General features: G+C 40.3%; 1 protein-coding gene across 3 annotated transcripts in view; it reads right to left on the bottom strand.

The window, feature by feature from the left end:
- The window catches only part of PLEKHA1 (pleckstrin homology domain containing A1), a 47,116-nt gene extending 37,179 nt beyond the window's left edge, over positions 1-9,937 (bottom strand). The window contains exon 1 of one of the 3 annotated variants that reach the window (XM_081954383.1): positions 9,726-9,937. The gene's annotated coding sequence lies outside the window, so the exon portion shown is untranslated. The remainder of the gene's footprint in view (positions 1-9,725) is intronic. The other 2 variants (XM_081954384.1, XM_081954382.1) reach the window with 2 other exon arrangements.
- Between the last annotated feature and the right edge of the window lie 13,708 nt (positions 9,938-23,645).

Here is a 23,645-nt window from a genome sequence, read left to right as displayed (position 1 = left end):
AAAGCATTTTTCCCTCGTGAAGCCCCCCTCCCCCTTCACCAAACTGTTCGTGCAGAGCCTGTAGAAAGCTTTCAGAGAGCTCCTGGGGGCTGGGGAGGGCAGAAATGAGTGAAAAACTGACCGTTTTTTGCTCAATTTCCCCCCCCCCCCCCGGAGTACTCTATAAGCCTCCTAAAGGCTATGCATGCAATTTTTTCATTAAAAACGGGTCTGTTTTTGCAAAAAAATGGGCCATTTTTGGGGAGGTTTGGAGAGTGCAAAAACCTTTTCTTTAAATTTGCCTCTTCAAAATCTTGGTGCATCTTATACTCCAGTGCGTCTTATACTCTGAAAAATATGGTATTTTGGTTTAGAGATATAATCTTTGGATATTTTACTCAATATACTCATACTGAATACAATTCAGTATTGAGTATGAAAAAGAGACAATATAACAACTGTTGAAAAGCTAGCATTCTCACTTATTCAGAATGAGACATTTATTGTCTTTTTATTGTCTGTCAGTAGAATTAGACATCTAGGGAATATAGATCAAGATCTATAAGCTAAAGTATTTTTGAAATGATTAAGATGCCAGAAGTCTATTATTCCCTGCTATAGTTGGCTGGAGAACTATATTGTGCTAGAAATTCTATGTTGAAACAAGTTACAACATTTCACCACTATGCTTTGGAGTTGTAGACAGAAATTGTATATTTAAGACCAAATTGATATTAAAAGGAACAGTATTTAAAAACTTAAGAGCTGACAAATACTTCACATACTCCAGATTTTCTAAGATAAAACAAGCACAGACATATTTTCAACCATTAGATTCTATTGCTTTTTTTGATACTCTTCCTTTGCAAACTATGTCACATTTTTGTGTAGATGGATTCCAGAGCTGCTTCACCTTCTAAAAAAACAAAAAGAATTTTAATCTGAAAAAATGAAACAAATCTATGAAGAAGAGTCCAGATAGCGGACTTCATTTATGCATATTTGTGTGCAAGCCTACAAATCAGTTTTTGACTCCTGGCTATATCATATATATATATTGTTGCTATCTGATATCTGCTGCTTAGCAATTTACTGAAATTCTAATAGCCCAAATATAATAGCAAAGAATTCAACATATCAACAGTGTTCTGCATATTAGTCAAACTGAGAATAGAAATAGGGGTAAAGATAGGACAGGACACAGAACGCAGGAAGAACATTCTTTGTTGTGCCTTTTTAATGATGATTCTAATGTTAGGTGTCCATTTCAAATCCTGGGAGATTATATAACCCACAAACTTGAAAAATTCTACTGTTGATACCATGTTGTCTAATATAGTAAGAGGTGGTAGAATAGGAGAAATCCTCCTAAAATCCACTCTTGTCTCTAGTTTTAAGCATGTTCAGCTTCAGATTGTTCTGGGTGCACCAAAGATCCAGTTGTTCAATCTCCTGTCTATATGCAGACTCTTTACCGTCTTAAATGATACCAATGACTGTTCTATCATCTGAAAAAATTCACTATTTTAACAGAGGGATCCGTACTTTTAACAAATGGATGTATCTTTAGACAATTCACATGACCTAGATTTTTTTGTGTGTGTTATGTTGATGCTTTGTGTTCAAGGACAAAATACAGATTTTTATTTTGACTGGTATCTGACATCCTACCAATATTTTTTCCCTATTAATGCTCATACATGGACAGTGTTTTGCCACGTTTACACTTCAATGCCTACTACAAGATCACTTGGAGACATTTAATGTTTGTATTTTTCATATGTGACATTTTCTCGGAAGTTTATTCAATATTTTTTAACACTGAAAGGAAGTAGCTATATCAGGCCAAAAATCAAGAAAGACACTTGGCAATTCTTCCCAGCTTGAGGTTTTCTTTTTAATTGTTTCACACCTGCTGACAAAATCTTGCCAGACAGAGGACTCTACTATCTGTATCTACAATATACTCTGTAAACTATTAGGGAGAGACTGTCTTCACCTTCGTTCTTGTACAGATAATATCTGGACTGGGTTGCCTTTCACTCCTCTGGATTGCACACCCTCTCTTCACAATTTACAAAGTTACATTCTACAGGAAAGAAATATTACAGGGCATTTGTTGGAATAGAACAAGGAATACTTATGTATGTGAATATGTTGTGGGGAAAGGTTTCTGCAAATTAAAAGTAGTGAGTGTGCCTATGTGTATTACTAGATACAGATAGTCCTCAACCTACAACAGTTCCTTCAGTAACCATTCAAAGTTACAGTGACACTGAAAAAAAAAAGACCTATTACCATTTTTCAAACTTACCACCTTTGTAACATCCCTATGAGCATGTGATCAAAATTCAGATAGTTGGCAACTGGTTCTAACTGTTACTGTGTCCCCAAGTCACATTTTGCAACCTTTTGAAAGGCAAAATCAATGGGGAAGATAGATTCACTTAACAGCTGCAATGATTCACTTAATAATTGACAGTCGTAAAACGGGGCACAACTCACTTAACAAATGTCCCATTTAACAGGCTCAGTTGTGGCGGTAAATCGAGGACTCCCTGTGTTATTGTACAGACTTATGTATAATTTAGACAACCCAGCCACTGAACTGGACATTTAAGAATATAAAAAAACAGTGGAATGCTAATATAAATATTTCTTCAAGTCGTTGTTTAGCTTCTAGGGTTTTAGCCTGCAGACCTGATATTTCTCATAGTATTCTCCCATCACTTTCCCCCAAAAAAGTTACTGTGCATTTGGACAATTTCTAAGCAATTGCCAATATTACGATCTCACTGAAATATGAGCAGAATCAATGTTTTAGATTTATATCCATGTTTAATGATCGCTAGGCAAACCTTAGCACACCAGTAGTATTAGAAGGTGTCATATAAGTAGTTTTCGTTTTTTTAGGATCAAGGAAAATGCTCTGGTTAAAATGATCGTGGCTCTGGTTAAAATGATAGTATGTTAAAATTAATGTTTAAGTTAAATGGAAGCATTTAGCTATTTTTTCATTTCTATCTACCTTTCAATCAAATTTCTTTTTATATATATTTATCCATCCTAATATGGTGCTTTCCACATAGTTCTTTCTAGATGTTTTACCACAATTGCCAAAATTCAATCCCAACACATCTGGTGATCAGCATATTGAAGGTTGAGATGCTGTTTTAAGACCCACATTATAGTAGCCTGATTCTTTTTTCAATTAGTCTGCTTCATTGAGAAGTTACCCAAAATTTAGGGATGTTACGTTTTAATATTAGGACAAACAAAAAAAATTCTCTGGGCATTATGCTGGAAATTTTTTTCTGTTAAAAACTCCAAATTGTATTAACTAGTTTGAATCATATAATCTTACTAGGAAAAGTGTTCTGGTTTCCCAGTCCATTGTCAATGCTTGACTACTTCTAACCTCCCATAAAGTAATTTATATTCAGTAAAGATTTTGAGTTTATAAACAGCTTTCAACAAATAAGCCACCAATAAGACATAACAGAAAATTTAAAACACATAAGCAAACAAAGCAGAATAAATTAAAAAGTATATATTCCAGAAATTCACACATAACTTCACTTAAATTCATAAAATTTTAAACCCAGATATTAACCAGATATGCTATAGGCCTTGTTTATTTCCCAAAATTATGCAATATATTAAACATCCAAATATAAATATATATTCTTTATATGAAAAAAATCATGTATTTCTTATATTGCATTCTGTAAAATTGGAGACCTACACACCACTGTCATTGTATTTTCGTTAAGGAAATGCACCTACCATATTTTTCAGAGATTAAGACGCACCTTTTTCCCACAAGAGGGTGAAAATCTGGGTGTGTCTTATAAACTGAATACAGCATTTTTAGCCTCCAGAAACCCTGCCCCCTTTGCAAACATGGCTGTGCATAGCCTTGAGGAGGCTTCCAGACTGCCCCTGGGGGCTGGGGAGGGCAAAAATGAGCAAAAAATGGGCCTGTTTTTGCTCATTTTGCCCTCCCCCAGCCCTTAGAAGCACTCTATAAGCCTTCTAAAGGCCAAGCGTGCCCTTTTTTTTTTTTTTTTTTTTACAAAAAATGGACCGTTTTGGGGAGATCTTCAGAGTGCAAAAACGTTTTTTTTTAAATTTGCCTCTTCAAAATCTTGATGCATCTTATACTCCAGTGGGTCTTATACTCCAAAAAATATGGTATTTTTTAAAGATACATCATTAATTTCATTTCTTATTTTAAAGAAATTGGCAAACATTACGGTACATTGAGATTCAAATTTCAAAATTCAAGTTGCTTTAGGATTATCTTTAATTATCCATAGCATTTCTTTAAAATAATCTCCCTCGTGTGTGTGTGTGTGTGTGTGTGTGTGTGTGTGTGTAATAGCATCACTTTAACACATAACTATTCCATTTTCACTGGAGACAGTAATCAATATTGCAGTTTATTTTATTTTTTTAGATTTATGCAGTATAAAATAGATGTTTTAAACAGATATTTTATTGTATTTTATTATATTAATAAAATATAATAAAATAATAGTTGAGTTCTTTTATGATGTACTGTGAAAACTGAAAAGGAGTTAAGATATAACTACAGGTAATCCCTGAGTTACAAGCATTCAGCGAACATTTGAAGTTACACAATAAGCGCCCCCTAGTGTTTACGAACAAGTCCTGAAAGCAATGTTCCCCCTAATTTTTTTTTAGTGTGAGTGGAAAAGTATAGTGTTTGAGCGGCACATTTTTATGCCTGAGCACCTGAATTTTTTTCACAGATGTCACCCAAGACAACAACGAAACCAGTGTTATTTGAAACTCAAAGTTATGTTTATTCAAGGTACCCGCTTAATTAAAAGTGTTACCGTATATACTTGAGTATAAGCCGAATTTTTCAGCCCACTTTTTGGGCTGAAAAATCCACTTCGGCTTATACTCCAGTGAAGGGAAATGTTCGAGTCCTCCCAGCGGCTGGGCTTGAACAACTCTCCCGGCGGCAACGGCAGCAGCGTGGCCAGCAGCTGCCAAATGGCCTTTCCCTCCAGCCAAAGCCTTTATCGCCCTTCAGGCGCCTTCGTCTACGACTGCAGCAAGTTTTGACCGCCGGCAGCGGGGGAAGGGAAAGGAGCCGAGCGAGCGGAGAGGTTTATTATGTAAAGAACTCCCATTCGGGCCCTTCCCGGCCTTCCTTCCCCCCACTGAACCAAAGAGGGTGAAAACCAAAAAACCAAAAACTATTCCGTGCAAAGACGACATTTGCCCAGTAGATAATTATTAAGTCATGGTTTGTGTTAAGGACAGTGTTACACCAAATAACACGTAAGTTTGTATGCTTTCTTCCCCTCCCCTCTCTCTGCCTTTTGCCTTTGCAAACTGCCTCCCTCTCCCGTCCAGCCCAAGAAGCGGCCCTCCGTTCCCATCTGCGCCAGACTGCTTGGATGGCTGCCTGCCTTGCGCTTGACTGGTTGGATGGCGACCCGAGGAAGCGCATCCCAGCAACTGAGCGCGCAAGGCAGGCCGCGAAACGAGACCACCCACCCCATCCCCAAGCCCCCGTGGCTCCCAACACGGGTGGGAGCTTTGCCGTTTGATTCCAGCTGAGGGCCTCTCGCCCCTCTTTGAACAAGGCGCAGCGCCTTTTCCAAAAAGCTGTAAGAAGTTTTTGCCCGTTGACTCGTACGCAACCTAGATTGCGCAGTACACGTGTTGTTTCTTCTCTCTCTCTCTCTCTCTCCACCTTTTCTCTCGCTCCCTCCTCCTCCTCCTCCTCCCATAAAGGGCTGTTTTATAGGCAAAGACTTGTTTTAAAGTGTAAATGGAACATAGTAATTTACCGTGAGCTGCTGCATTTCCCAGCCTCGGCTTATACTCGAGTCAATAGCTTTTCCAGTTTTTGGGGGTAAAATTAGGGGTCTCGGCTTTTACTCGAGTCGGCTTATACTCAAGTATATACGGTATATAATATCAGTATCACTTATAATACTGCAAGTCTGCAATATTAAAATAATTGTATAGTGTTTACGGTAATGTACACTGTTATTCAGTGAAAACCTGTCTCATCTTACAGTTTCTCATGTCTGTCTTTCTTTAACAACCATTCCGAGTACACTTTTTCACGCTGGTCTCAGGGGCTTTACACAATCGGTTCCAAATAGTGCAGCATGGTAGGTAGATCAGAGGTCTTCAAACTTGGCAACTTGAAGACTTGTGGACTTCAACTCCCAGAATTCTCCAGCCAGCATAGGGTGCAGGGGAAAGCAAGTAGATAGATCAGAGGTCTTCAAACTTGGCAACTTGAAGACATGTGGACTTCAAGTCCCAGAATTCTTCAGCCAGCATAGGGTACAGGGGAAAGCAAGTAGATAAATCAGAGGTCTTCAAGCATGGCAACTTGAAGACATGTGGACTTCAACCCTCAGAATTCTTCAGCCAGCATAGCTGGCTGGAGAATTCTGGGAGTTGAAGTCCACAAGTCTTCAAGTTGCTTCCCCCCCCCCCCTCTACCCAGGAGAAGGCTGGGAGTGGGTGCTTTCATGGGGAGGCAGGTCAAGCAGCAGTTTTTGATTTCGGAGATGGGTGGGCAAGGGAAGTTAGGCGTTTGCCAAATGTTATGATGTGACATTAGAAATCACTGCACTGCAGTTGGAAACTGCTGCGCAGTGTTTTCCTGTCAAGTGCGTGGCCGCGCACCCACACAGCTTAGAGGAAACATTGCCTGAAAGTATTAATTTTGCAGCACCACGGTAGTTATTCGCCCTTATGAACAAACGCAGAGGCTCTGCAACATTCATCCTGGAGGGGCGCATGCGGTTGAGGCTGGAGAGGAGACTGCTTGCTAGATCTTCACAAGGTAATTGACCCGACATGGCAGGTTGGGTGAATGGAGGAAGCAATTGTGGGGAGCATGATGTATTTCACTGGGTGGGAGAGGCCTTGGGTGGTCTTAGGTAGATGGCCTGTTCTATCTCTAGGTCCCCATGGCCTTCCCCACCCTGAAATGCATCATGTGCACTTAACAAGCCTTGCATTTGATTAACGAATGCATGGGCGAAAGGAGGGAGTGATCACATTCAAGGTATAAGATTCACTCCCACGAATCCTCGGGTTACAAATGGAATGGGCAGGCTCCATTACATTCATAACTCAAGGACTACATGTATTATCCTAAATAACTATCATTCAAAATTGTGCAACAGCATTTTTAGGAAACTTTTTATGTATAGTTATTGTTTTTATACTATATAAAACATGCATGTTTATTATAAGCCTAATTATTTTGTAAATATAGTAATAGCTAAAATAGCAGGAAATAATTTGGTTTCAGGAAATACTTAATCAAGAATTCGGGAATCTAATAATCTCTTCTTACACAAGCATTTATAGGGAGTAGTCAAGCTTCTTCCCTGAAAGGCAGATAGAACTTAATTTTACTCATAGCAGGGACAGAGTCACTATCTTGTCACTGAATTAATGACATCTAGGCTTAATTGTACACTTCTCAATTAGTGCTAAAAGTTAAAATACTATCTTTGGGAATGCTTGCTTTAAAAAAGGCAAACCATGTAAAGAAAAAGTTGCATTCAATTTAGCAATTCTATTTAAAATGTATAAAAAACAGTTTTTATATTAGTAAATGTACTTAGCACATGCATAAATCTAAGCCACATCATATTTTATAGTCTACAATTGCTGTTTTAAAACATCATTGATTTTTATTATACATGCTTCAAATAGAGTATTATCACATCTTGAGTCCTTTTTTTTTTTTTGCAAAAATGGCTACTGATTTTAAAAGCCATCTGTGAATACCACCCAGAGTCATTTCAATATGAGATGGGCAGCATATACATTTAATAAATAAATATGGCCCTAACTTTAAAAAGAGTTTTGTAATCATAATCTGAACAATAACAAAATTTTTTTCAATACATTTCTCTTGAAAGTGTAGAAAAAATGTTTTCTTTCAACCAGCCTTTTGATCTTATGAGGATTTATTTGTTAAACAAATTCATATAACCATCCATCTCTCCCCACCCCAAAGTGGACTCTGGGCAGTGTATATTTGCATGTCACATGGAATTACTCCGCACAATACAACAATATTGAAATTCGCAGCTGTTTAGAAAAAAAATATTTCTCATTTCATACAAAATTACCTACACCAAAACACTGCATTAAAAAAAAAGTTTCAGAAGTGTCAAAATATTAGATTATACTCTATAAGTATCAATAGTAGGCATAGCAACATTACTAACTGGGTCAAAAAAATACCTGACACAGAAGAAATAATGTAACAAAAAATCCACCAACCGTAGGCTTTTTCAGCCATTAAAATATGTACTCAAATCCAATGTGTCCTTTATTAGCTGTTTTAAGATTTCAATTGGCTAGGAGAGCCAAAATGCACAACTTCTGAAAACAGAGTTGCAAGCATTCATGCCCCCACCCATCCTTTATAGGAACAAAAGCATGCAACCACAACTGAAATCACCCTTACAATTCAAGTCGGATAAGATCGGAGTCTCTTACCAGGTCACACTAAACATTTTTTTTAAAAAAACCACTTAAGTTAACAAGAATGACTCCTCTACACAATCAGCCTTTTTGGCCACTAAGCAAGCTACACCATCTTCAAATAGTTTACAGTTTAATTACACCACACAACTGCAACATTTCCCTCCCAGGTAAAAAAGCCACCAAGAACCCCAGTCAAATAATAACAATATATAGGCGTTTGTGCCAGAGGAAAACGGGCATGTTACGTGACCAAGCCAAGCTTATTAAGCAGGTAACTCTTCACACCCATTATTTTCCCCCCACTCATTCTTTAGTATAGCCTTTATTGTCATTGTATAAAATAAATACAACGAAATTGATTATTACCTCCTGTCCTCTCTCAGCAGCTTGCCTTTTCCCAACACCCACTCACCCAACTCGGGGCAGATGGGCTTATCCACCATACCCTGCACCTGAACTTCCAATGCACCCTGCTTCCCCAACTTTGGGGCCTCTCAGCTACTGCTCCTACTCTTCAGAATAGAGTAGAGCTAAAAGGGGCCTTGGAGGTCTTCTAGTCCAGCCCCTTGCTCAATGGATGCAGAAGAAAGGGGGTGTCTATGGAAATTATCAGATTCTTAAGGCACCAGAGCTGAAGAAGCTTCTTGGAGGAGAAGTGAAACGTCTTCAGAGAAAAACCAGAAAATCCAGTTGCCTCTTGAAGGGGGGGGGGACACTTTTGGGACCAGAAAGGGGCTGCTGGCTCGATGGACTCAAAACGACCTCCAAAAAGCCCAAGCACTTTCTTTCCTTCAGAGGCCAGCCAAAGGCTTCCCAATAATAATAATAATAAAATAAAAAATGAAGACGACAAAGCTCTCTCCTGCTATTTCTGCTCAGCAGCGGGCGTTCAGCAGCAGCATGCTGCCTCTGAACATGGAGGCTCCATCCTGGCTGTTAGGGGTCCCCTCCCCCAATCTTAACTTCTCTCCAAAGCCGACTTTTCTCCATCCATGATGAGGCAAAGCGTCCGTGGGAACTGAACTCATAAGAAAAGGGCGAGGAGAATGGCAACGGACGGTGGGGGGGGGGGAGAGCAGCTCGCCCCTCTGCTGGAGCCTCCGGACCCTCCGAGAGTTAAAGCGGCTTCCCAACCCCCTCAACAGGGCTCCGCATCGGCTCTTTCCGCATCCCTCTCCCAGCCCCGCTTCGGGTCTTTCCCCCGCTCCCTTTGCTCTCCCACCCAGGCGTACCTTCGTCCGTTTCTCCCCCCGGCTAAGCCCTCCGCCTCCACTGGAGCGGCGCGATCCTCTGCGGGGCGCAGCAAATGGGCGGGAAGAGCCGCTTCGGCCCAGCTGGTCCTAGCTCCCGCGAAGCCTCCGGAGCAAGCAGAGCCGCCACTGTTTCGCTCCGTCCTCGGCGCCGTCCCGCCCTCTTTTCCCTCGCAGCGCTTCGGCTTCGCTCTTTCCTCCCCTACCCTCCACAAAAAAAAAGAAACTTTATGACATCGCTAAGCTACAGGAACGGCCTCCCTAGGAGCCGTGCGCCTGCGCCGAGCTCTGGGACGAGGGCGAACAAGATGGGGTTAAGGCGCCAGGACTACAGATCCCATAAAGGCGCTAGGCCAGAAAGGTGATAGGAAAAGTGGCCGGGCTTCCGAGAAGCATCGTGGGGTATGTAGTCTAGAACGGACTCTCTGCGTTGCGCCATTCCTTTGAAGCGTTGCATGCTGGGATTTGTATGTCCATTTCGCTGCCTCCAGATCTGAAGTTGCATGCTTGGACTTGCTATCTGTTCAGGCAGTGACCCTTCCCTGTACTTAGCGACTGCAGAAAAAAATATCTCCTGATGTTAGGAAAGAGATCACAGAGATCTCTATTTGCATGGCCCTTTTTGTGTATGAAACCCTATAGAAATTGTGCATAAAAAGTGATTTCTTGCAATAAACATTGTTGGGATGTTGGATATTTCAATCATCGGCAAAGGAAGGCAGGAAAGTTTTTAAAACAGCATTTCACATCTTCCACCCACCCAAAATTTAGTGCTAACTATAGCATTTAAGTCATGCTCAGTAAAGGCCAGCAATAGAGTAGGTGGGGAGTGGACAGGGAATTTCTAGAGAAGATACTGTATGTGGGCAGGTAAGAATTGTACAGTTGCCTTATTTAAAATAACTTAACATTGAAGGGAAGGAATATAGTGTAGCTGATAGGAAAGGAAATATTTCCTACTATTGAGCAGATTGTCCCTGGTGGTGGTTGTTTTTTAAATCATTTAAAAAACACAACCCATCATATTAGAACCATGTGTGTACTTCCTGGCAAGCCTAATGCAAATAAAGACAAAGTGTACTAATTTAAAAAAAGGATGGGTGATAAACCTTTTCAACAAACCTTTATTGTATAAATACATCCAATATTTATGCTAAAATAATATTCATGATAAAACCAACAAATAATATTTTTTTAGATGCAAAATGTTTTGTGTTTCTAGAGTAATATTTTTTGTTTTATTATAATGAAAGTTTTTGTGTTAAATATGCAAGATCCAATGGTGGTTTCCTACCAGTTCTGAATGGTTCAGTCGAAGCAGTAGTGGTTTGGCGGCCTGGATTGCTAGAACCGGCAGCAAATCAAGCCTGCCACGCCCCCGAACCGGTTCTCCGGGCACCACCATAGGCACCACCATATTGTTTTTCAGTTCTGCGCATGCGCAGAACAATTTTAATTGCACTGCGCATGTGCACACCTTGCACATGCATGCGCGCACAGTGTGCACATGAGCAAACCAGCAGTAGTGCCTGCCAGAACCCACCTCTGGCAAGATCTAATAATATGTTAATTTTAAAAAATGCTATTGATTGCCATTATTACAATACTCATAATACTTAGCCATTTCCTGACACCTTTTCGGAAAAAATAATGCTTGTTCCTGATAATGAAAGTTCACAAAGGAAGATGCGATAGGTGAGAATGGGTAATTTCCGAGTGAAGACCACAACTGGAATTGTGAATTGCAGAATTTCCATTGCTAAGCAAATTGGTTGTTAAGTGAGTTGCACCCAATTTTATGATCTTTTTGCCATGGCTGTTAAGTGAATCACTCTAGTTATTAAGTAAATCGCGCATTGTTAAATTTGGTTTCCCCTGTTGACTTTGCTTGTCAGAAGCCAACTGCAAATGGCGATCGCATTGGACCCTGCAAAATTGCAAATACATGCCTGCTGCCTAATGCCCAAATTTTGATCATGTGATTGTGGAGATACTCTGATAATTCTAAGCATGAGGACCTGTTGTTGTAAGTCACTTTGTTCAATACCATAGTGTTATAACCCAGGTCACCTAAGCAGAAGCAGGCTTCTGTACAGTCCTTTATTTCTCTGTTAAATTCTACAACAAATGGCCCTAAAACAGCCGGTAAGGCTTCACCCTCCAGAAACGTCCCTTAAGGCAGCCACCCACAGACCCACAAACAAAAGCCAGTAAGAAACAAAACCAATTTGCAGAGGCAGAGAGTAAGTCCAAAGACAGGATGTAAGCTCACAGGGCAAGGTCCAGAGTCAAGGTTCACAGGGAAAGGCAAGTCCATGAGGCAAAGGCGCAAGGCAGAATCACAAGTCAAAGCTGAGTTTTTCCCATGGCTGGGGAAGTGCATGCCAAAGCAAACAATTGTTCCCGACAAAGACAACCTCCCCCAGCTTCTGCTTAAGTCAAGCCAGGTGTTCTTTGCCAGAAGGTGTGGGCAACCTTCTCCTGAACAGCCTTGCAGACCTCCTTTTAGCTTGCCTCTGCTCTACTCTCCATGGCCTTAGATCAGTAGAGGAGGCAGCTGTTCCTCAATGTAGGGGATCTGCTGCCTCTCAACACTACCTGTCTGTAGCCAATCCTCCCCTGTGTCTGTGAGGACAGGCAGCTCTCTGTACGGTTGACCATCTCCCCCAATGCCCAAGGTGCCTGGGACGGCATCATCCTCAGCCCTGGCCTCTCTAAACATTCCAGGGGAGATATGCCATCCTCATTGGATGGTCCCATTGGACCCCTTCTCCTCTCATCTTTCTCCTTCTCTTCTCCTCCACTTTCTTCAAACTGGGATCCAATGACACATAGTAACTTTGAATACTTGCTCAATACCCTACATCACTTTAGAGCTGCACAGAGATATCTGCATAACCTCCAGATTATTCCGTTTTTCCTGTATTTGAACCAACTCTGATCTTGTACTGCATTCTAGTACACGTAGGCTTACCAGATGTTGGTCAAAAGGAGGTCATCTCCTCCTTTATTCCTCAGTAGAGCAGGTGTAACTTTAAAATCAAATATTGTCTCAGTTTTTTTAGTGTCTCTTCCTGAGCAGCTTTTCTTAGGGGCACAGCGCTTCCCTAATAAGTGCTAACCACAAGTTAACAAGCTCAGCTCTGTGACTTTAATTAATTAAATAGTACCCTCCAGCCAGCTTGCACTGCTGCCTAAAATTGACAAGAGCTTAATCAGTTACAGATTGATGTCTTTTGCCTCCTATTTGGCTCTAGTCCAATCCTGCCATAGAGAAACCAGTCTTTCTGATACTGGAAAAAAGAATTTCATATGCATGTAGATCTAAGTACTTCTGCTTTGCAGTTTTTCAACGGTTAATTTTTGTCACAGTTGCTAAGAAAGTTAAACAGAAAGTGTGTCTCCCTTTCCACCTACCCACTTAGATTTCCTCTTTTTCTTTGACTGTTCAGATATCTGGTAACCCCATGTACATGGTGCCCTACCTGGGATTATGTACTGTATGCATCAGGCAACGGAGGAAGTTCCAGGGTACAACCATCTGGTTTGGTTCTGCAACCCAACAAGACAGACACAGACTTCAGAGGATAATTAGAACTGCAGAAAAAAAAACAATTACTATCAAACTGTCTTCCACTGAGGACCTGTATACTGCACGAATCAAAAAAGAGGGCTGTGAAAATATTTACAGACCCCTCACATCCTGGACATAAATTGTTTCAACTTCTACCCTCAAAACGATGCTATAGAGCACTGCACACCAAGACAACTAGAAACAAGAACAGTTTTTCCCCAAATGCCATCGCTCTGCTAAATAAACAATTCCCTCAACACTGTCAAACTATTTACTAAGTCTTCACTACTGTTAATCTTCTCATCGTTCCCATCACCCATCTCCTCCCACTTATGACTGTATAATTGCAACTTTGTTGCTTGTATCCTTAAGATTTATATCGATTGTTTCCGAATATGATTTGATTGCTTATTTGCACCCTATGACTATCATTAAGTGTTGTACCTTATGATTCTTGATGAATGTATCTTTTCTTTTATGTACACTGAGAGCATATGCACCATGATCTTGCTTTTCTTTCGCTGCTATCTTTTCATAACCAGTAAAAGTATCTTTAAATTCCACAAACAATGGAGTTGGGAGTTTTCTTTCTTGGTTATTGAAGGAGGCACGCCTGACATTAAGCAAGATCTGATACAAAAAGGCACGAACGTGTATATATCAAATGTTTGCCCAGCACCCTCCCCCGATCACCCTAACCCAATGACCAATCTGCAACTCCCAAAGGTGTCATGTGGGGTGCATCTTCGAAAACGTCATTCAGTTGATATGCAGAGATGGTTGACCTTGACCAAGTCCAAACACAGGCCATCAGCATGCGCAGAAGATGGTGAGAACCAAACTCCCTCCTGATAACTCCTCCAGCACCATAAATTCCCCATCCCAAATACCTCAAGCCCCCTCCCTCCCCGTTTCTATGGCTGACAGCTGGTACTTAAGTACCCATGACAAAGTAAGTTCAGCAGCCAGAAATCTAAGCCCTAAGAGCAATGAATTGATTGTGATATAAAGTTCTTCATTATGTACAGTCAGTCATGGCAATTCAAAGTTATGTCTTCCAATAGATTTAACTTCCAGGTCCTTTCTTATATTCAGCCTCATCGTGTAACAAGTAATCGAAAATTGAAAGGCTCTCTTGGTGCCCGAAAAACATAGAGAGGGATAAATCAAGTTATATAATAGAGTTTGGAAATATTTGCTGACAGACATCCAAAATTTGGTTGCTAATCTGCAACACATGACATGAAATTGCCATGCATCAGTATTATTTTGTGCGGTGAAGTTTTTAATAATGTCTTTACAAATTAAGGTAAAGCAGTGTTTTTCAACCACTGTTCCGCGGCACACTAGTGTGCCGCGAGATGTTGCCTGGTGTGCCTTGGGAAAAATTGAAAAATTCAAAAAATTCCACTTTTCTGATGTCAGGGCTGTGATTGGTCCAGACTCCAGCCTTCCTTCCCGCCCGAGCACAGTGTGCGACGTCGTGACTCGAGTCACCAGGAGGACCGGAGCAGGAGGAGACGGAGTAAATATAAAAGTAATAATAAAAGTAAGGGCTCGCCTCTTGCACACGGGCGTTCCGATCAGATCCGCCTGGCGGGGACGAGAAGCGAGGAGGCAGAAAAAGAAACGGGAGGCTAAGGAGCTTCCCCCCCGCCTCCTCCCAGCAAAAATGTGCTAATTTGCTACTGCCCGCCGGCTCCCTGATAAGATTTTTGCGGGAGGGGGAAGCTCCTTGCCTCCGTCTCTTTTTCTCGCTCCTCGCTTCTTGGGGCAAGGTCACTTCCAACTCTGTTATTAGGTCGTTGCAAATTTAATGCAGGAGAAGTTTCTGACAAGTGGAATGACGAGAAGCGAGGAGGCAGAAAAAGAAACGGGAGGCTAAGGAGCTTCCCCCCCCCTCCTCCCAGCAAAAATTTGCTAATTTGCTACTGCCCGCCGGCTCCCTGATAAGATTTTTGCGGGGGGGGGGGGAAGAAGCTCCTTGCCTCCGTCTCTTTTTCTCCCTCCTCGCTTCTTGGGGCTCCACCAATGGGGAAGCAAGGCCTGCCCAGCGCCAGGCTTTGGGCTAACACAGAGGTCTGCAAAGGTGGCTGTTTTAAGACTGGTGGACTTCAACTCTCAGAATTCTGGGAGTTGAAGTCCACCAGTCTTAAGAGCCAATTTTGCAGATCCCTGCCTGGGCTAATATGATTGATGCCCTTGGTGGACTTCAACTCTCAGAATTCTGGGAGTTGAAGTCCACCAGTCTTAAGAGCCAATTTTGCAGATCCCTGGGCTAATATGATTGATGCCCTTGGTGGACTATAAAAACTAAATACAGAGAGAGACTGAGAGCTACGTGTCTTTCTTCGATTCCAGCCAGAATATCAGCTTTGTGTTCAGCCAAACAGGCCCAGGTTGCGTACTGAATAAAGTATTTTATAATTTTTCATATTTCTGTTTACTTACTATTTCATAATAAAGTAATTATAAAATACTTTCATTGTGTTTATTTGATTCCTATTCAAGAGAATTACTTTATATATAGTCAATATAGGCACAGAGTTAAATTTTTTAACATTTTTTAATGGTGGTGTGCCTCGTGATTTTTTTCATGAAACAAGTGTGCCTTTGCCCAAAAAAGGTTGAAAAACACTGAGGTAAAGTATCTTCTATATCTGTTCCTATTGTTTTCTTTAATATCCAATAATTATGTCTCCTTTCCTCTCTTTTTCATACGTTAGTTTCCTAAGCAAAAAGGAAAAGCAATACATATGCCCTGGTACCTGTAGATTAGTTTGTGAATATGTTCATTGAAATATGGAAATGATACAGGTAACCTGGCTGCTTCTGTGTAGATTGAAATGCCCCGCAAGCTTGCTTTCAGTTCATAGCGCAGGGAGGAAATGAGGAGAGAGCAGTGGTGGATTGTGGGCGGTACACCCCGGTACAGGCATACCGGTGCCTGCTGGGAGATGCAGGCACTGTTCCGGTATGGTGCTGCAGAGGGCCCGCTTACCCGCCTGCTTACCTCTATTTGAGCCGACTGGGGCATTTGCACACGCAGCGTACGGGGCCTGCGCAACGCTCCGAACATATTATTGTGCTTTAGAGCCTTGGCAACATTAAGATGGCTGGAGTTAAACATGCTGCCTGGGAAATTCTGGGAGTTGGAATCTGGAAAGTTTAAAAGTTTCCAAGGTTGGGAAACACTGCTTTAGAATATGAAACTATATAAATATTTCAAAATAGTTATTTTTAAAATCTCCAGTGAAATAGTTATTTTACTGGTCATGATCAGGTTAAGTCAATAGATGGAGATGCTGAAAAAAGATAAAAATAAATACATTTTTTTTCTTTAACCAGATATTAAATTCTGGTTGCAGTTGATCCAGAACGCGGCCGCGCGGGCAATTATGGGAGGTACTAGATACTCCCATGTAACACCTCTCCTGCGCGGGCTGCACTGGCTACCTGTGGCTTTTCGGGTGCGTTTCAAGGTGTTGACTATCATCTTTAAAGCGCTCCATGGCACAGGACCTAGCTATCTGCGGGATCGCATCCTGCCACATACATCCCTACGGCCGATTCGCTCTCACAGGGAGGGACTCCTCCGGGTGCCGTCCACTAGGCAGTGCCAGCGGGCGACGCCCAGGAGTAGGGCCTTCTCTGTGATGGGCCCGACCCTCTGGAATGACCTCCCCCCCGATATTAGAATAACGATCGATCTCCGCTCCTTCCGTAAGAAACTTAAGACCCACCTGTTTAACTTAGCTGGCCTTGCCTAACTGTAGTTTTTGTGTCCCTCTAGCCTGTATTTTAAATTTTTGGGGGTAGATTTTTTAGGTTGTTTTAATTTTTAACTATATTGTACAGCCTATCATTTAATCGGTTTTATGGGTATTTAAAAATATTTAAGTTTTGTATATTGTTTTATTTATGGTCTGTACACCGCCCCAAGTCCCTTTGGGGAGAGGGGGCGGTCTATAAATTCAATAAAATTAAAATTAAATTAAATTAATTTAGAATACCTCTACACAAACTTTCTATAATTATAAAATGATTTGAGTAAATGCTTTTTTAAAAAAAAAACACAACCTTTTAGTTTTAAACACAAAAAGTTAGCAAGGCATTACTACAAATATTTGGAAGTTCTGAGACATCAAAAACGAAAAATTCAACCCTGTTATGGTTCCTTTCACGACAGTTATTGTTGTGACACATGAAACAATGTTTATAACCATCAGGTTTTTTTTTCTTTTCCCTAGAATATTTAAAATTGGCCACGATGTATTAATTTTAAAACAGTCATTTTCATACACCCATGCTGAAACATTTATGCTTACAATTTCTCAAAGATTTCCTGAATACTCAATTCTTACATATAAACACATCTTTGTTGCAAGCAGGCATTCCATAATTGTACTTCATAATTATAGTTCATAATGAAACAAAAGAGTAACCACTTCAACAATGAATGCAAAGTCAGCTGGAAACAACGGATTTTCATTACTAGCTACTTGCCTACCAAAGCTATGAAGGGTCACATACTGTGTTTCTTTCTGTGTGGGCCTGCAGCTTTTCATAGACTCACAATTATTCGTAGTTTAAATCATTTTTCAATAGGAGTCCCATAGCCAAGTCTTCTAGCGCTACATGATGGGATGATTCATGAATAAAGGAAGAAAAAAAAATCTTCTGCCACAAAGCTTGTCTTTATTCTTGTGAAACAACACTGGTCATTTATAGAAGAGAAACTCATTATGGTGCTTTTGATGCCTCTTGTTCACGATATTTTGCAAACCACCATTTGATGTGTAAATCTCATGTATCTCTTTGTTTCAGATATGTAGGACATTTTATCCCTTATTTTATGTATTGTGGTTACAACTGATCCTGAATCCATAAATTCTTCATTTAGAAAATCAAAATCAAATACTGGTAGTCCTTGACTTACAGCCATTCATTCAATGTCTATGGAGATTCTCAGGTTATGGTTGTCCCAAAGGTGCTCCCCCGCCCCCCAAGAGGCAACTGTATTTTCTGGTTTTTCTTTGAAGATGTTTCTCTTCTCAACCAAGAAGAAGCTGAAGAAGCTTCTTGGATGAGAAGCAAAACATCTTCAAAGAAAAACCAGGAAGTCCAGTTGCCTCTTGGAAAAAAAAAAGCACCTTTGGGACAACCAACCGTTCCAAGTTACAATGACACTGAAAAAAGAAAAAAAGTGTTTTATAACCATTTTTCTCACTTAATGACCCTTGCAGTATCCCTATGGTTACATGATCAAAATGTAGGCGCTTCGCAACTGGCCTGTATTTATGATGGCTGCACTGTCCCAAAGTTGTGTGATCCCTATTTGTCTCTCTCCAAAAAGCAAAGTCATTAACCAGATTTGCTTAATGATTCAATTAATAAATGCAGTCATTCACTTAAAAACTCTGCAAAAGTCATTAAAATGGGGCAAAACTCACTTAAGAAATGCTTTCTTAACAATGGAAATTTGGGCAACAGCCTATAAAGAAAATCTCTGCAAAATGTTTTATAGATAGCATCTGCCACCAGCAAGAATGGCAAAGATGTTCCACAATATATCTCCCAGATGTTGGAAATGTAAACTGATACCGGGTTATTACTATCATATGTGGTGGACTTGTCCTATGGCAAAAAAAATAGTGGTTAAAAATAAAAATGTGGCTAGAAGAAATGATAAAACAACAAATAGAGCTAAAACCAGAGATTGTTGTTGGGTATCCTACCGGAGAAATATAATAAAAGAAATACATATTTAATTGTACATGTGATAACAACAACAAGAATTGTGTATGCACAAAACAGGAAAAATGAAAATATACCTATTGAGGAAAATGTAATAAAGAAAATACTAGAATGTGCTGAAATTGATAGATTAACATTGAAAATTAAGGATAAGAAGGAAACAATACTTTTTAACTTGGGAATTATTTTATCAATGGTTAGAAAATAGAAGCAGAAGTTATAAATTTAGAATTAAGGAGGATATGTAAATAAAAATGAAGTAAATGTGTAATTAAATAATCAACATTTAATAAGGAAGATAATGTAAACATGATTAATAGATTTGCACGATAATGGTTATATATGTGATGGTTGTATGATGTTTATAATGTTTGATATTACTAACTAATTATAGATAAAGCCAAACAGAGCATTTAATTAAATAATGGAAAATGTTTAATAAGTGTATGTGAGGAATATATTAATAGATTTTGAGAATAATAGTTATAGCTATTATGTGTATAAGAGGTATTATTTGTATTTAAAAGAGATTATATCCAATCAGTACACTGCCATTGTGGATATGGAAATTTTATATATAACCAAGAAAATTGTATAGCATAAAATAATATTTTAAAAAACAATGGAAATTTGGAGGTCAGTTGCCTTCGTAAATCAAGGACTACCTGTACATCAAAACGGATATAGCTTGGTGAAAGTGCTTATGAAAAAAAAAGATACCTTAAATCAGCAGTATGATGTGATTGTAAAAAAAAGATGGGATGTTATGCTGCATCAATAGAAGTAAAGATAGTCCTCAACTAATTGAGCCCAAAATTTCTGATGTTAAATAAGACATTCACTAACTGAGTTTTGACCCATTTTACAACAACTTGCCTCAGTTGTTAAGTGAATCACTGCAGTTGGTAAGTTAGTAATCCAATTGTTAAGTGAACCTGGTTTCCCCATTGACTTTGTTGGTCAGAAGGTCGTAAAAGGGGATCGCATGACCTTGGGACACAGCAAAGGTCATAAATACGAACCAGTTGCCCATCATCTGAATATTTGATCACATGATCATGGGGATGCTGCAAAGGTCACAACTGTGAAAAACAGTCGTAAGTCTCTTTTTCCAGTGCCGTTGTAACTTTGAACGGTCACTAAATGAACTGTAGTATGTTGAGGACTACCTGCATAAGTTTCAAATCATGGAAAGGAATAGTTCCACTATATCCTACATTACTGACACCACAATGCCCATGTGATATCCAGTTCTGGGACCAAACACCAGAAGACATTCCACTATCTAAAACAGGTTATCCATATTATCTAAGGGGGAATCCAACAATAGTCCATCAACATTATAGGAAGGCAGATTCTGGATGCCTCCAAGTAAGACCAGTTGAAGAATGGAACCAATAATCCAGGAAGGGGCTTGGCTTCCTTTTGCTGACTGTGACAGAGAAGAGGATTGGCACGCACTGTGAATGCTTTTGCTTGGATTCTTGCCCAGAGAAGACATCTAACCTCGGTCATCTAAGTGACAGCACCCACCTCTGTGTACTGTATCTGTGTCTGATGCTGGTGAACGTTATCAATATCATCAGATGAAGAGGCAAGAAAGGATTGTCTCCAGATGACCTTCAGGAATACATTAAAGATGTCATTTTTTTTTGTTTTCTTTTAGCCCACAAATAACTACCTAGCTGTGCTGCCTAGCTCATCATGTCTTGCTGCTATTAAAAAAAGTCATTTCTTTTTGCACATAACCTATACTTAACTCATAAGGCTAATTGTATGCATTCTTGCTGCAACCTTCTACTTCGGAGGGGGAAAATGAAGCAGCATATTCCCTTCTGCGGCAATATCCATCTATAGGAGTGCAGGCTGTACGCAGTAAAAGCCAAAAATAGCCCCAGCGTGCTTCCTTCCTCCATTGCTTGTTGTTTTCCCCAGTTTCTTTTTATTCCCTTTGTTTCTTTCCTGTTGTTCACAAATGATTATTACAATACACAACTCCAGTAGGAAGGACACACATAGTAGCTCATTCACATACAAACAACTCTGACCTTTAGCTCAGCAAAGTTGTTTGTTTTTGATAGGAGGAGAGTTGCTATGTCATTCCAGGTAAAGGGTTGCCCTAATCTATTCTTTTCAAACAATGGCATTTCCTGAAGCCATTGGATCATCTTATGTCAATGAATTTCTGCTCTAGGCCATCCTGTCGTTTTATTTAGGATTACCCAGGCAACATAATCAGTTCAATTCAACAATTCATTTTCATGCCATATTTGTTGGTCACATCTGCTGTATACTTAACACAATCCCTTTGCAAACTTTATGGATGCCAAGAATGAACCAACCAAAGTTTACTACTGTTGCCATTCTGGGGCTTTGGTTTTTCCCATTTTTAATTTTCTGCTCAAAATCTCTGTAGCTATTGTGCTGTTTGCAAATTGAGCCCTCATCCTTTTCTAGTGTAACAAAACCAACCACACCAGCTCTACCTAGGCAAAAAAAAAGTAACAATGGTTTTCTTATTTCAGTACTCAATCTGGAAAGGTTTGTTCTTCTTTCTCCCATAGAAGCATAATTCCATGTGATGGGAATTTTGTGAACTCTTCTATGTAATGAATGCAATAATAGAATTTATCAATATATTGTGATAAAGCTTCTGCTCTCCTGTGGATCTATTTCAGTGTTGTTATTTTTACATACATCAAGTTTCTTTTTCTTAGTTATGCTCATAAGGGAATGAGAAAGAGTCCCTTTTTTGGGAGAGGGGGCGGTCTATAAGTGTGAATAAAGTAAAGTAAAGTAAAGTGTTTGATAACTACCTAATACAACAAAACACTAATTTCAGCTGACAAAATTAATCTGTTCTGTACAAAATTGTACTGGGTAAAATTCTCTGTTCGGGTGTTGTATAAAGCATGGGTATTCAATCCTCAGGCTGCAGCCCACTACTGAGCCTGGAGTCTTTTGGAACTGGTCCACAGAAGTGGCAGGCAGGTGAGCCTGCGCATACACATCCCCTCTTGTGCAACAGTGGATGAGCGCATGCACATGTTCTCCATTTGTTTGAGTGGCAATGCGTGCATGGAATCATCCCCTCTACCCACCCCCCACCCCCGCTGGTTCACAAAGCCAAAAAGGCTAGGGAACTCTGGTGTAAAGCATCTGGCAAGTTCAACCAATGTTAATGAGTATATTTAGGATTTAACCTCAAGATCATAAAGAAGTAAGTTCATCCCCTAGACAATTTCCTTATATATTGGCTAGAGTCACAAGTGGCACGCGGAGCCATTTCTGAGGGCATGCAAGGCGTTGCCTTCATTTTCGGCTGTTTTTCTCCCTCCCGAGGCTTCAGGGAAGCCTCGGGAGGGCAAGAAACAACCCAATGCACAAACCGGAAATTCGGGAATGGACTTCTGGTTAGCGCGTTGAAACGTTTTTCTCCCTCCTGAGGCTTCATGGGAGCTTCCTGAAGCCTCTGGAGGGCAAAAAACAGCCCAACATGCAAACTGGAAGTCAGAAAACAGGCCGTTTCTGGCCTCTGGAGCACCTCTGGTTGGGCGGGGGAGGCCATTTATGCTCCCCCCAGCCTCCAAGAAATCTGTGTGTGCATGCGTGGGGCAGCGGGGGGTGGGTCGTCAAGCATGCACAGCACAGGGAGCATTAAGTATTGAAGTGGGCAACCAAGTGAGCGTAATCGCTCATGCTTTTGGCACCCGAGGCGAAAAAGGTTCACCATCACTGGGCTAGATCATAGACATAGAGATGAGGCAAAGATCAGGCAAAAAAATAATGCTTTTGTTTATCCTCCACAAAAGTGCACTACACAGTTACTATTGCTACCACGAAAAGCAGGAAGAAAAATGCTTACCTAACAACATCCCAAAAGAGAGTACACATGAATTCTCACCAAGTATCCTCTCGACTCGGAACACATTCTGAAGCTCAAGATCTTATTCAAGCAAGTTGTCAGTAACTGGCTTAAGCTAGGCTTGTTATATTAATCTGGACAAGTGCTTGGTAATTTTTCCTTCCTTGGTGTTTCCTGTACATCCATTTCCACAATATATTTCTTTTGCTATCTCGTGACTTGTTTAAATCAGTATAAAGGAATTCAGAGATGACCTTAATGAATAGCTTGACTAGGTGGCTCAGTGGCTAAGACACTGAGCTGCTGATCTCAGAAAGATCAGCAGTTCAGCAGTTCGAATCCCTAGTTCAGGTCTCCTGTGTGAGTAGGGGGTTGGACTAGATGACCTCCAAAGTCCCTTTGAATTCTGTTACTGTTTACTTATAGGAAGGATCTTATGGGAAACATCATCCAGTTGAGGAACTGAGGCAAGTATGAAAAACAAAACTCAAAATTATTTTTTCTTGAGTTTAGTACTTGGGTTTAGTACAAGATGGGACAGAGAGAAATGAGCTTATGTTACATTGATGTACCCCAGAACAGTAAAGTAGTGTCTTGGAATTCCTGTGGGGGATAATTTGGCCCAACTCAGCCCTGGGTCTAATTAGTTCAAAATAGAATTTCCATTTCCAAAACTGCATGGCTGTATAGCTACCCCTTTGTGTAT

Source organism: Natrix helvetica (genome assembly GCF_964273705.1).
Source record: "Natrix helvetica genome assembly, chromosome: 5".
NCBI lineage: Eukaryota > Metazoa > Chordata > Lepidosauria > Squamata > Natricidae > Natrix > Natrix helvetica.
Note: the sequence above shows the minus strand (reverse complement) of the source record. Positions and strands in the feature narration are given on the sequence as shown.